Genomic DNA, 12723 nt, shown 5'->3' with positions numbered 1-12723 from the left:
CCAGGCTGATGGTTGGCCAGGCATAATGAGATTTGCTAGGGCTCCTTTGCTTAGAATGATCCTACACACTCTCCACCATGTCACACAGCCATGAAAGTCAATTCAATTCAGTTCAACAAACATTGGAGAACAGTTGCATTTAGATAAGGTCTCTGCCCTCAGTGAGAGGCAAAACTGAATGGGACATTATTGCCCTTCATGTTTTTCTAGTCCAACTACATGACTTGCCATCTTCTCAGTTTGTCATGCAGTTTCTTGTTTTTCTTCATTCTCACAGCTTCCCCTTTCATGTCTGAGATGTGTTCTTTCTACATCAATGTTCTCTCTCTGTATATATATATATATATATATTCCCATTCATTTCCCAGTGTTCCTTCTCTGGGTGTAGCTGATTCTGTCCATCATTGATCAATTGGAACTGAATTAGATCTTCTCTTTGTCAAAGAGATCCACAGAAGTAGAATTTGAATCCATGTCTTCTGATGCAAGAGCCAATGCTTATCCCCACTATTGAACTGCTTTTATATCCCCAGGGTATCGTACAATGTCTTATATAGTGAGTTGGAAAAAAGCAGGTACTTAATGAGTATTTGAAAGAATGCTGAAAAAATATAGAAAGTAAAATAAATAATGTCGTTTCCCCAAATGGGAGCTTGGGTGAATGGAGGTGTCATTGACAGAAATAAGGAAGTCAAAAAGAGGAGTAGACTGGGGAATGGGAGTGGGGGGATTGGGATGAAGATGGTAGGGAAAGCAGAAGAACCCTGGGATATGAGATTGATATGGGGAAGGGTGGGAATGGTAGAGACAGAGAAAGCAAGTTTTCTCTCAATCAAAAATCAGCTTAGGATCAGTTTTACTTTGTACTCCATGAAAGTGGATGGAGAAATAGTTATGTAGGTATATGTATATATGGGAGGAGGGTTATGTAATCCCTGTTATTCTAAAGCAAGGGCTAGATAACTCATAAATTTAGTAAGGTTAAAAGTTTAGAAAATGTAAAGGGAAAGGAATTAGAAATGAACAGGATAGCTTTCTTAACTTCATTAAATTGTGCTTGGGACTTTCAAACAATTAAAAAAAAAACATGGTTCCAGTTGACTTGCTGTGTGTGATTGGTTGGCTCAAATGATGCATTGTTTTAATCAAGAACAATGGAAAAGTTATAATAGCATATATATAGATATATGTATATATATATGTATATATATGTGAAGGGAAGGGAGGGAAAGGAAGGGATAGAAACACATACAGAAAATGAGAGAGAGAGAGACAGAGACAAAAAGACAGAGACAGAGAGACAAAGAGAGACAGAGACAGAAAGAGACAGAGATAGTGAGAAAGAGAGAGAGAAGAGAGAGAGAGCAAGAGTGCCATAATTGGATTCGAACTCAGTCTTTCAGACATGAAGCAATCACTCTGTCTGCTAGAACATCCTATACTAGCTTTTATTTAAAGACTTTCTTCTGAGGATGTACGTAGGGTATAGCATAGAATCCACTGGGTAAGATACCAAGAAAATTAGTTTTAATCCTAACTGACAATTAACTGACTTTCTATGTGAACTTGGTGAAGTGATTTCACAGCTTTAGACTCAAGTCTCAACTGTTAAATGAGGGCGTTGAACTAGTTGATCTCTAAGGCCACCTTCTGGCTTGAACATTCTATGATTTCCTCCCTCCTCGGGCCACCCCTCCAGCATCCTATTCCATTCTATTCCCGGTATCCTTTTATTTTAACCTCCCATTTTTGTTTAAATAGTAGGATTAATCCATCAGACCATTTTGGGGTAGAGGCCTGGAGGTGGGGGTGGGGTATGCTGAGGGAGGTGGAGAAAGGATCCCCACTCCAGTGAGCATTGGAGAGGTTCCATTCATGGGTCAACAAAACTAGGGAGGACCCTCTGACTTAATCAGCCAAGAACGCTCCAGCCTTGGAGACAATTAACATCAAAGCCTCCCAGGCAGGGAAAATTTTAAAAGGGAAAGCGAGGAGGAAACTTAAATATCCAGACACAATTCTTCCACCTCTACCCCCTGCCTGACCTCCCCCCCAAAAAAGTCAGGGAGGTTAACATGAGATTATAACTTTTCAGAAGGATGAAAAAGGAGGAAGGAAGGGGGGCAAGAAGGGGAGGGGCTGGAACACTTGAGGAATTCAGGCTCTGCTGATACTATCTTCTGGGACTATGCCCAAGTGAAAATATTTAATATTGAGACTATTGTAATAGTGGTGATGATGTTCCATTTACAAAGTTCTTTCTTTATAGTCCACAAAGCACAAGTCCTGGGTCTCAGGAGGAACTGCTGTTGGTTTGTTTGTCTATCCCTAGCCCAGAAATGGTGTTTAAGGGCAGAGATGTATCTGTGGAGAGATAAAATATAAACTCCCCCAAACTACCATTTCAGGTCTCCATAATATAATTCCCATCTTCCTTTCAAATATTATTTCATACTTCTCTAATTCACATATTTTGTTCTAGTCAATCTGGACTTCCCATAAAACTTGCCCCATTCTATCTCCCTATCCTTCCCAAGCTATATCCCGTGTCTGGAATGCACTTCTTTCTCACCTCAACTTCCTAGAATCCCTTCATTTCTTCCAAGAGAGTGACTCACTCCCTATTTGCACAAAATCTTTTCTGCTCTTCTTTAGGTTGTTAGAACTTCCTATCTCTTAAAATTGGTGACACAGTAGTTGAGTCTGGAGTCAGAACGATCCAAGTTTTGATCCAGTCTCAGATACTTAGTAGCTGTCTAACTTCGGACATGTCATTTAATTCTGTTTGCCTCAGTTACCTCATCTGAAAAATGAGATTGAGAAGGAAATGGCAAAACACTCCAGTACCTTTGCCAAGAAAACCCCAAATAGGGTTGGGAAGTGTTGGACACAATTGAAATGACTCCCTAGAAACATGTGCCAGATGCTTAACAAAGTGCTCAGAATATAAAGATAGGCAAAAAAAAGTTCTCCAGGAGTTCATATTCTAATGGGGGAGAGGACATGAAAGCAATTATATTCAAACTAGATCATATACAAGGTAAATTGGAGATAATGATAAGAGGGAAGGCATCTTCAGGTACTCAAGGGAAGTCAGAAAGGCTTTGGGGGAGGTGAGATTTTAGCTGGAACTAGAAGGAAGCTGGGAAGGAGACAGAGATAAGGAGGGAGAACATTCCAGGAGGAGAAGATACCCAGAGTTCAGAGATGGGATCACGTGCAAAGAATAGCAAGGAGGTCCATAGCCATTAGGCCACAGAGTACCTAAGGCTCAGTAAAGTTTAAGGAGAGTAGGAAGGTAGAAGGGGACCAGTTATCAAGAGTTTTGAATGCTAATTAAAGGATTTTAGATATAATCTTGGAAATGATAGGAAGCCACTAGAGTTTATTGAATAGGGAGGTAACATGGTCAGATCTATCCATCTGTTCAGAAAATTTCCTAATACTAACCAGCTATATTTTCTAAGACTTTCAATTATATTTATGACCAGTTTCTATCTTGAGGCATAAACAAAGAAACCATGACTTTATCTCGTGGGTGTGACCACATCAGAAGAAGCAGGGCCTAATAATTTAGGAGATTAGTGCTATTATAATGTTATTAGTAATAGTAATAGTACATAAACAGCTAGATTGCACAGCTGATAGAGTGAAGGCCTGGAGTCAAGAAGACCTGAGTTCAAATGTGATCTCAGATACTTATTAACTATATGGCCCTGGGAAAATAATCCTCTTTGCCTCAGTTTCCTCATCTAGAAAATGAGAAGGAAATGGTGAACCTCTCCAATACTTTTGCAAAGTAAACCCCAGTTAGGGTCATGGAGATTCAAATAAGACTGAAGTAACTGAATAACAACAAAATCTGTAACTTACAGTTTCAGAAAAAGCAATTATTGCATCCAGGTGAGCAATTCCATAAAACCGTCAGTATAAGAAATAATAGCAAAATAATGATTTATCCTAGGACCATCTCTATCATTACTATTGAAAAAGATGAGAATTTGATGAACAACAATAAGAATTTAGAAAGAGTGTTTTAGATTTTCAAACTTTACATTTGAGCTGACATACATTGTCTTATTTGATCTTCACAACAAAACTATGAGGTAGATACTATTATCATCAATTATCAATACTATTGAAAAAGAATTTGAATAATAATAATAATAATAATAATAATAATAATAATAATAAAACAAAGATGTTTAAAGAGAGTTTTCCACTAACATAGGTTGTCTTCTTTGATCTCCACAACAAAACTCTATTTTATGTTTGATTAAACTAAGACTAAGAGATAAAATTGACTTGTCCAAGCTGACATAGCTAGTAAATATATAAAACAAGATTTGAACTCAGGTTTTTCTAACTCCAAATTCCTTGACCTGCATTGGGCTTCTATGATCATTTATAAGGCATAACATTTTATAGACCAGACAAATCAATAAAGCAAGGGGCATTATAAAGAGTGCTGAATTCAGTGAGCTTAGTGAATCCTGATTCTGCAACTTAACTATAATCATGTTCAAACTCGATCATATACAATCACTCAGACTCTCTGAAACTCAATTTCCTTATGGTAAAATGGGGAGTTGGCTTATGTGATCTCTAACGTTCTTTCTAGCTCTAAGTCTTTTATTCTAAGACACTGAGAAAACAATAAATGAAAAGTAGGATGAAAATGAAGAAACAATCTCTAGGTTTGCTATATCCTTTGGGGGAAAAGGTTATTTTCTCCCCTCCCAACCCCTTATATCCTTGTCTTTCAGGATGGTTTCTGCCTGTTTGGAACACTGTAAAGGGATACTGGGCTATGAGCTGTTCTTGGAATAATTTATAGACTTATGATTGGCAAGAGGAGAGAATGAGCTCTTGGTCACACCTGGAGAGGCATTCAGCCCTGCAATCTGGCGTCTAAGCACAAGGCTGTTTTTCTGTGCTGAGCCTCCTCCTCTTCCTCCTCCTCCTCCTTCCTCCTGGCATGTGAAGCCTGGCTGTTCACCCTGTCTGATAGCTGTCTGGTGTGAATCACCTCCACCCACCCACACACTAGACAGCACCCAGCCTAGAAGTGATACTGTTTTGGGTCTGATTTTGGCCAAAATATTTTTTTCAGAGGCAGTGAAGGATGAAGACCCAAATTTTATATGGATATTATTGTTTTTAAAATTCACTTTTAAAAATTGAAGTTCTTAAATTAATAAAACAAAACTATATCCCTTTTCCTGTTGTGCTTGAAACCTAGGGCCAGAAATCTTGGCCTAGTGAGTGGGAGGGAGAAAAAGTACAGAATGCAACTAAGGAGTTGAAAAATGAACTAGGAAAAAAATAGATATCCTGGGTTTTAACTAAAAGGAACTGCAAAATTGAGCATTATAAGAGACAATCCTTCTTCTGACTTTGAATGATAGGCAAATATATTAAAGTATTTGTTTTTTCCTCACAGTAATAGGCATATTACCTATCCTAAAGTCATGGAGCAAAATTATTTCTAGATACAAGGAACAGTGAATGTTGAATATCTCTGTGAAAATTTGTATGTGTACAAAGCCTGTTAGCAAGTTGCAATAATTGGCCTCTAGACACACCATATTGGGCTTGCTACAAGTTGTTTAGTTGTGATGACTGTCACAAGGCAGGCTGGGAAAATTTCCAAGATACCAAAGCACTGAGCCATTTCAATATTATTCAGTTCATAGGATTATAGAATTTTAGAGATGGAAGGGATCTTGGGTCATTAATCAACTAATCAATCAACAAGCATTTATTAAGTATTTAACAGTGTCCTAGGCATCATTGTAAAAGCTGAGGATAACAAATAAACAAAATTCTTTCCTCAACAAGATTCTGTAGAACAGGTCTTCCTAAACTTTTTCCACTCATGATCCCTTTATACCCAAAACATTTTTATGCAACTTCAGGCATATAGGTATATAAAATAGCTCACTCTTATCATACGTTATCTTGTATGTATAATTTTTTTGGCATGTTGATATTGCCATTGGAATGTGATCTCCTTAAAAGCAAAGACTGGTTTTGCCTTTCTTTTCCCCAATTCTTAGCTTGGCCCATTACTGTTTCTTGTCTGACTCCTCACGATCTCATTTGGGATTTTCTTGGCAGAGAACTGCAGTGATTTGCCATTTCCTTCTTCAGTTCATTTTACAAATGAGGAAACTGAAACAAACAGGGTTAAATAACTTGGCCAGAGTCACACAGCTAGTAAGAGTCTGAGGCCAGATTTGAACTCAGGAAGATATATCCTGACTCTAGGCCTAACACTATGTCCACTGTACCATCTAATGAATGTTTGTTGATTGACTGACTGAATGATTGTCCAAGAGCTTGGAGAAGAATAAGAGATTAAGGAGGAAGGGATCACATGTAGAAGAGACATCAAAAGAGGGTTCATGAAGGAGTTGGCAACTAAGAGGAGTTTTGAAGGAAGATAAGAATTATTATTAATGTGGAAGGAGTCTATACCAGGCTTTGTCTTTGTACCCTTAGGGCCTACCCTTTTTGACTAATTGGTTCTGGGGAAATATCCCCAGGGCCTACTCTGGCTCAAAGTAGATACTTAATAAATACTTGATTAATTGGTTCCAGGAATGGGGAATAGCCATCACAGATGCTTGGAGGCAAAAGAGGTCAGGTGAAATTATAAACAACTAATATTACCATTTGTTTAGTGAGTAGAATCTTTATAGAATGACAGATCCTGAACTGGGAGAGACTTTAGGAATCATCTTGTCCCAACATTTAATTTTATTTTTTAAGGAAACTTAGGTCTAAGAGTGATTTGTCCAAGTCACAGATCATAAATATCAGAGATGGAATTTGAATTCAGGTCTTTGGCCCCTCCATTCAGCACTGCCTCCACTAGAACTCAAGGAGCAGAGGAATAGTTCTGTAAAACAAAACTGGACAGGTGAATTAGAGTCAGATTGCCGATGTTCTTTATTGCCAGGCTAATGAGTTTGCCTTTTATCTTTTAAGCAAAAGAAAGTCTTTGAGCAGGAAAATTATGTCATTATTGTGAAACTACTTTGGTTCAGGCACTCTCAAAGTAGAGTTTGCCTATTCTATAAACATTCTGCTGCTACCAAATCCTCATCATTATTACATTTTAACAAAGTTTTATGGATACTTTTTGTCTCTCAATCATTTCTGGAAAAAGACCCATCCTCTTTTTCTTCTCTTATAACAAAGAAAAACAATGAACCAGAACATAATATACCACATTTAAACATGTGTTTTTACTGCTTTTTCATAACTTCCTTTTAAAAAACTGAAGGAAAGCAATATAAACAACATGGTACTTAACTGGATTTCGAGCTCCATGAAGATGGGGAGGGACCAAGAGTTGGGATCAGGAAAGTTGAAGTTTGAATCCTGTCTCAAAAACTTCCCTAGTAAGTCTCAACTTCTCAACCTCAATATCTTTATCTGTAAAATGGAGATGATAACAGTTCCGATCTCACAAGTTTATTGTGAAAGATCAAATGAGATAACATAGAAAGTTCTTTGCAAATCTCGAGATGTTGTAAGTGCCAGCTATTTTAACTATTATTATTTCTTACCATTCCACTTCATCCTACTTCCTTGTATTTAATATAGAGACTTAGGGGCTTACACAATAGGGATTTATTAAATATTTGCTAAATTCATGTAAGAATAAATATGAGTACACAAATATACTTAATATTAGAAGTGTTTTCAGCAGCAGGAATAGAAACAAACAAAAATATCCATTTCCAGTGAATTCAGTAAATTAAAAAACACTATTTAGCACATATATCATTCTCTCAACATTCTAGTTGGTCAAAGTTCTGATAAAACTTACTGTTGCTGTTCTTCCTTCATTGTTGAAGATAACCATGACACCGGGGAGCTGATGCCATAATATACAAATAAATTGGATTTGAGTTAGTGAGGGGTAAAATGGCTTGTCCAATGAAGAATCGCTAGTCCCTGTATTCTTTTATAGGGCAGCAAATAAAGCTTGGGACTTAGAGGGGCTCAAATCTAGTCTCAAATATTTATATGGGTATGTGAGCTTGGGCAAATCAACCACTGTCTCCAGTTTCCCCATCTGTAAAATAGACATGATAGCACCTATCTCAGAGTGTGGCTATAAGGATTGGTTTGTTTTGCCAACCTTAAAGTACAATTTAAATGCTAGTTATTTTATACAAGTCTTCCTTTCAGTGTGAGAGTGGGATAATGTGGGGAGTGTCCCCCTATCTTTGCCCAGAGGTTGCTTTATATTTTCCACCCCACCTCATCCCCATTAATTAAAAATCACTTGCCTTTGAAGAACAGGTCAAAGACAAAGAAAAAATAATAATTCCTTTCTCCATCCCCACCCTTGTCTTTTTTTTTTTTTTTTTTTTTTTTTGGCCTGAAACATAAAAGTAAAGTGGAAGGAATGGGAGAGAAAAGAGGTGAAAGTAACTAATTAATAAAGGAGTTGTGGTTTTTTTCCCCCTCCAGTTTTTTTCTTAACTATTTTCAAGACTGATGCCTTTCACCCCTTTTACCCATTCCCTTCTCTCAACTCCCAACTCTATTTTCTCAATTGTCAAATAACAAGTTTAATGTTACTGCAGGACTGTGCTGGTCTGTAAGCCCTCAAAGAACACAGGGACAACCTAATTAAGGAAATGCTGAGAGCCATCAGTAATGAGCCTCCTGACTCGGAGCTCAAAAAATCATGCTAATAAAAGCACTGGCTCTCTTTGCTCCTCTCTTCTTCTTTCCAATCCTTTTCTCCTCTTTCCTCACCTACCGCAGTTTGGATGCAAATTCTTGGCTTTTCTTCTTTTAAAAAATGATCATCTGCTCATAGGAAAGTAATTTGATCTTCCTGGCTCCTCGTCTATTTATTTTATTTTATTGTGCTTGTGTGTATGTGTGGTTAGACATATATGTGCTATAAAGCCGAGCTTCATTTTCTGGGCATGTTCCTGGGATGCAGTTGAATCTATGCCCGCAGTCATGTGGGGATCCATGCCTTGCTAAACTGCACGTGCAAAGCTGTTGAGTTTCTGCACGCATTTGTGTAGCTGTGTGCCTGGCTGCATTTGTAACACCTAAGTCTGAGCCAAATTGAGCCGCCTACCAGAAACAGCATATGCTTGTAAATTTTAGATTTCTGGGATGGTGTAGTCCATTTGCTCACCCACACAACAGGCATTTGTTAAGCTTTCCTGTATGAGGGATTTTGTGCTAGATACTGTGGGTACTGACAAAACTGTAATCAGCCCTGCCCTCAAAGAACTTACATTCTACTCTGCCCAGATGCAAGGAGGCAGGGAGGGAAGTACCTCATGTTCACAGATAAAATAAATACTAATAAACACACACATAAATGAAGAAAAAGAAGACCATCAATAGTTGGAGTGGGATGGCAGAGTGGAGGGAGGGGAACTCAGGAAAAATCAATATAAGAAGTAAAAGTATAAGAAGTTGGGACTTAAAGGGAACCTTGAAATGCCATTCTTTTATCTCATACTAAAAAAGAATTTTAAAAAAATATACTTAAGCTCAGAAACAATGAGATTCACGGACTAACTAAAATTTTGTTGTTGCTTTTTGTTCAGTCATGTCTGATGTAGAATTTTCTTGGTAAAGATAAATACATTTTATCTTTAATGTATTTATTAATACATTAATAAATGTGTACTGGATACATTTTTTCTCCAGTTCATTTTACAGATATGGGAGGCATCTTACTTGAAATCTGTGATACAAGTACAAAGAATGAAACCACATCTAATTTCAAGGAACTTCAATTCAAATTGAGGTCATGTACATATAAAGATATAAAGTATAAATATAAAGCATATATGTAAATAAAAACATACGCCATATGTAATATACAAATAAGGATCTGAGGCAAAGGATTAAGTGACTTACACAGCTAGTAAGTGTTAAGACCAAATTTGAACTCAGATATTCCTGAGTCTATACTATCCACTATACTTCTTAGCTGCCCAATTAAAATTAGACTTCTTAAAAACTTATTACTGTTATAAATATGCTGCAAAGATAAAAAGGACTTAGGAGTATAAATTGGTTTATTTACAATTCTTGAAAGAAATGAGAGATCCATCCAGGGGCAGTTCCTGAGTGGATAGGAATGAGTCTTTTTTTTTTTCCTATCCTGAAGCCTAAGGTTTCTCCCTTGTTCCCTCCCCCCCAAAAAAAAAATTATAAGCATCTAGAAAAGTTCTGGGAGAAACTTATCCTGGTGATATAGCCTTATCAGCAGAGTTGGCTATCAATAAATAAATTTGTTAAAGAACCTAAAATGTTCCAAGCATAGACATTGGAAATTCAAATACTTATATACTTTGTGTATACACACAAACACATATCCCTGCTATATATATGGTATGTAATATGTTTTTATTTACATATATGCTTTATATATTTATATGTACATGCCCTCAATTTGAATTAAAATTCATTGAAATTAGGTGTGGTTTCATTCTTTGTATTTGTATCACAGGTGCCTAATAAGATGCCTAACACATCAATTAATACACACTTGTTTAAATATGAATCCACCAGTCAAACTATTCTTCATTTCTTATTTCATAGTGCTATAAGGATGTACATAATTCAGTGACAGAGACTGTCTACACAGGTAAAGTTCCAAGACATATCAAATAAAATTTTACACTTGACAAATGTCTATGTGTAGAGCCTACTGACTTTGTCAGAGTTTCCATGGAGATACTAAGCATTCATGTTGTAGCGATTACTTCTGCCTCTGGAGGACTGCTGGTAGCTGTAAGGTCCTCCAAGGAGCAAGCCATGTATAGAAATATTAGATCAAATTTGTTTCACATAGTCTTTATGATGTATTGTTGGGTTTCTCTTGTAAGTCCCTCACAAAATCTTTCAGGGATTAGTGAGATAATGCCCTGAGAGTAAGAAGTTTGATGTCTTAAACTATGTGGGGTTTGGGATGAGAAAGAATCAGGAATTCCCTTCACTCAGGGAGCTATCTCATTAGTCTTTTAAGCATGTTGGAAGGGCCATAAGGGAAGAAGCTTGAGCTGCTTTTAGATGTTTGAATTTGTTGTTGCATTGTTGGCACACTTGGGTTTTTCTTGGCAAAGACCGAAGCAGTTTGCTATTTCCTTCTCCAGCTCATTTGACAGATGAGGAAGCTGAGACAAATTGGGTTAAGTGACTTACCTAGGGTCACACAGCTAATAAATGTCTGAGGCCAGATTTGAACTTAAGTTCTCTTGATTCCAAGATTAGTGCTCTATCCATTGAACCACCTAGGTGTCTAGAATCATAAAGGGCATAGAGTTAAATTTCCCTACCTTTCAATTTTTCTCTAGGTTAGTATATTGCTGAGAACTGGGAGAGAGAAAAATAATAGAATATTGTGGATCAGATTTGGAATCAGCAAAATGAGATAAAATTCTTATTTCTTACATTTAGCTCAGTAACTACGGCTAAATATTTAGTCTTTCTGATTTTCTATTTCTTTATTGGAGATATGATACCTGTGGTACTTTCCTCATAGAATTATTATGTTTCAAATTAGATGATGATTTTGCACCATATACATTGGTTGTTATTATTTGTAGAATTAAACCAAGGGGCCTAAAAGTCTTCCCGTTAGTATTTTCTTCTATAATTATGTATTTTATCCATTTCTTCCTGTGAAGGTAGGGATTAATTGAGCTCTAGATTGTAGCATTACCCTTTTTATTGCAAACAGTTTTATACAGGAAGTTTGCCTGAGAGTTGGAAACATAACAAGAATCTGATATGGGAATAGGTTGATGATCCTAATCTATGAAGCCCTTTGGTTTTGAATGAGGAGATTGCTTATGGAAACAAACTGTCATCCCCAAGGCCCAAAGGGGAGCTCTCAGAATTGAACCCCTGGAAAGCTCTAATATTGTTCTAAGCAGCTATCTGTGAGCCAGAAAAATCTGAAAAACTGATCTAATGGAAAGGTTGTCAGTGGAGAGGGAGAATTTCAGCCATAAGAGCTATTCACTTATTCCCTGGCTTCATATATCAACTTTCCAATCTCAGCCAAAAAGAGGTTTAAGTCCTTGGCTTCTCCCAATGTGGATGATGTCATTTCCGAATTTGGATTTTGCCTTAGGGAAATGATGTGATCCATCCCTCAACAGAGCAGAAAAACACTGGGTAGTCTGGAACAGAGCCTAATATAGTATACCCCTGGGCTTCCCAAAAAGCACACTGAGTGGATTGTCTTTCATTTTCTAGAAGTTTCCTTGGTAACTTAGGGGGCTCCTACTGCAAGGGATGGACCTAGTCATGGGTGTTTTGTTAATCTTGTTAGATTATTTTATCACTTAAAGTGAACAATACTGATAAAATTCAGAATAAATAGCTGGCCATCTTCATAGTTTTCATGACTGAAGAATGTCTACAGTGAAAAAAGATAGCTACATGTAGAGATAGAGATTAGACTGATTAAATGTCATAGAATATGAAGCTACACTATTTGTTTTTATAGAAAACAGCAGTATGTAAACTCCTGGAAGGTAGGGATTGTCTAATTCTTGTCTTTGACAGCACAATGCCTTGCATATAGCATATGCCATAAATATTTGATGAATTAATTAATTAATTAATATTTGAAGATAGAGATGTAAAATAAAAGATAAAATCCCAGTGCCTTGAACATGATTTATCTTAAGATCTTCTAGATACTTTAGAATT

Source organism: Sminthopsis crassicaudata, chromosome 3 (genome assembly GCF_048593235.1).
Source record: "Sminthopsis crassicaudata isolate SCR6 chromosome 3, ASM4859323v1, whole genome shotgun sequence".
NCBI lineage: Eukaryota > Metazoa > Chordata > Mammalia > Dasyuromorphia > Dasyuridae > Sminthopsis > Sminthopsis crassicaudata.
Note: the sequence above shows the minus strand (reverse complement) of the source record.